The following is a 2,382-nucleotide window of genomic DNA, read 5'->3' as shown; positions in this document are numbered from 1 at the left end:
CAGGGAGTGCACTATGGTCCGCTCAGAGTCTTAAACCCAAATCAACTACCAGATGCATAGTGACAAATCTATCCCAAGTCCTAACAGGTACCAGCAGTGCTAAAAGTTTACTTCCCTTTCATGAGATTTCCTACTTGCTCCATGGAGTGGAAAAGTCTGTAGAAGTCAGTTTGATGGAGCAGGGCTCAGGGAGCTGGTTCCCCACCAGCCCCTCAGCTCACCTAAAGAGGGACAGGAGGGACCCAGTGCCACCATGCAGCTTCAGGAACCTGTTACTGCCTCCTGGCCTGGCATTACACCCTTAGCAATAAAACAAGAGCTGGATATAAAACAGGCACGAAACCCATCACTCCCAAGACTTCAAAGCAACAGGCGGTATTTTATGTCAAAATAAATAAACAAATGCATGTAGACAGAAGTTGATGTTTATGCTACATTGCGTGGTGCGGCAGGGGATAGTCCCATTAGCTCCGTTTCTAGACAGCATATCTTTGCACAACTTCTTTGTTTAAAAACTTCAGGGACATGGTGTCTTATAAGGATTTCCTCGGGCTCCCAACCTCTCCCTTGCTTCACAATGTGTGGGCAGGATACAGATGTTCAGCTTCACTGCATTGTCTTCTCCTCCAATCTGTTCACATAATGCAAAAATTACATCCCTCAAGGCACTATGGAAATTCACATCCTAACACAGTTTCAAATGTCTATTTATTTCACAGCCTAGTGCAAATATTACAACTGCTCCAGAGTCCACTGTTTCAAACAATATCACAGTGCCTCAGATTAAGTCTGTGGGATTTCTTTTGTACCTAAAAAGGACAAGGAATTTCTTATTCTTTGGAGAACAACATAAAATAATTATTTCGTTTTAGTGACATACCCACCTCCCTTGCCCGGTTTCTTTCAAGGCAAATACAAACTTCAGAAAATCTGTGAAATGATAAAAGGTCTTTCTGGGGGCTTAGCCCAGCTCAGCAAAAAGTAGTTTAGGTTAAAAGTGTTGATCTATAGCCTGTTCACCTACTCCAGCTGAGTACCTCCATCCACAGGAGAAACAAAAAGGATTTCTGCTGCTGTACATGTGTAAATGCAACATGAAATGAAATGTTTATAGATATGGATTTGAGAAATTTGTAACTCAAACTTTCAGCAATGACATTAGTCTGAAAAAGTAGTCCTTATGTTTTTGGCATCCATTTCAAGCCTGGGAAGCAAACACAGAAGAATGAGCTCAGCTCAAGGGGACTGGGGAACCTCTGTCCAATATCAGCCCTGACCCAGATCCTTGTGTGTCCCCGGGTGAGTCATATAAGGCCACATCCAGAAATGAAGGGCTCACATACGCTCCCACTGAACACAGACCCTGGCCCCACTACCACACTGTGTCAGGGAGGATTTACAGTAAAAAACATCGTTTACTACCATGTACGTTCTGTTCATCTCACTTGCTCATGTCCCTCAACTCTGTTTGCATTTCACCCCCAGAAGTGTTGTCCATATGTGTCCTTCAGCTCAGCTGTAGAAGAAAAAAACATTTGCCAGGTTATGGAATAGGGAGTTTGGTAAAAAATGCAATTGCAAACCCAAGCTGCATGAAATGGTCAACAGAGACTCCTGGCACAGGCACCCTGTGTTAAGCCCCAAATTTAATTCAAACCATCAGAAAAAACAAAAGGAAAGAGGAAAGAGGATAAGAGGCTGACATTCTGGCAGCCTCTGCCTCTTCAGAAGACAGCAGGTGCTGCCATAATATTAAGCACTCTCATCTGTTTTCCTCATTGTTTTTGTGATGGAGGGAATTAAATCCTACAGTTGCAATTGATCTAATGTGCCAAGGCTCCTTCCTGGTAATTGATGATCTTCTTGATCTTTTTTTGACTCCTGTTCCCTAGATGCCCATTGTCCCTCCAAATCTCTCTGTGACCCCTAAGCCTTAATTAGGTCTTACAGGTTCTGTTTCTGTGGTGCTTTCACTGCTGCAGGTTTCATTTCTCCTCCAGGTCTGACTTTTCTTCAGGCTCTAGCTGTAGTTCACAGATGCTCTGCTGTTCTTTGCCATCAGCTGCTCAGCTGAACTACCTTTTCGTAGCAGTTGTTGTAGCTGCTGCCCCAGTCCTCTGTAACAGCTGCTGTTCATCTTGGCACTCACGAAGAGGGATTGAAGGCAAAGAGTGAGTATGAAACAGTAACTTTGGGTTAAACCTAAGGAAGGAACTTAAGCTTCATGATAAAATGCAGAATTCAGTTATCTGGTTCAGGAAGAGAGCAGAAAAATCTAATTTACATCTCTACTTTGTGTTACACATCATGCACCAAGAAATGGGATTTACAGGAAAACAGCGTATTGCCATTAGCAAGCGCAGCTGAGGGGTGTGTAAGGCA

At 43.4% G+C, this 2,382-nt stretch overlaps 1 long non-coding RNA gene across 1 annotated transcript; it reads right to left on the bottom strand.

Annotated features, from left to right (window-relative positions):
• Nucleotides 1-410: 410 nt before the first annotated feature.
• Nucleotides 411-2,140, bottom strand: LOC137663184 (uncharacterized). Its single transcript, XR_011048138.1, has 3 exons — nucleotides 1,949-2,140; nucleotides 1,423-1,516; nucleotides 411-631 (listed from the first exon to the last, which is right to left on the bottom strand). It is a non-coding gene; the product is annotated as an uncharacterized lncRNA (long non-coding RNA).
• Nucleotides 2,141-2,382: the final 242 nt, after the last annotated feature.

The sequence above is a fragment of the Nyctibius grandis genome, chromosome 4 (assembly GCF_013368605.1).
Source record: "Nyctibius grandis isolate bNycGra1 chromosome 4, bNycGra1.pri, whole genome shotgun sequence".
In the NCBI taxonomy this organism is placed as follows: domain Eukaryota; kingdom Metazoa; phylum Chordata; class Aves; order Nyctibiiformes; family Nyctibiidae; genus Nyctibius; species Nyctibius grandis.
Note: the sequence above shows the minus strand (reverse complement) of the source record. Positions and strands in the feature narration are given on the sequence as shown.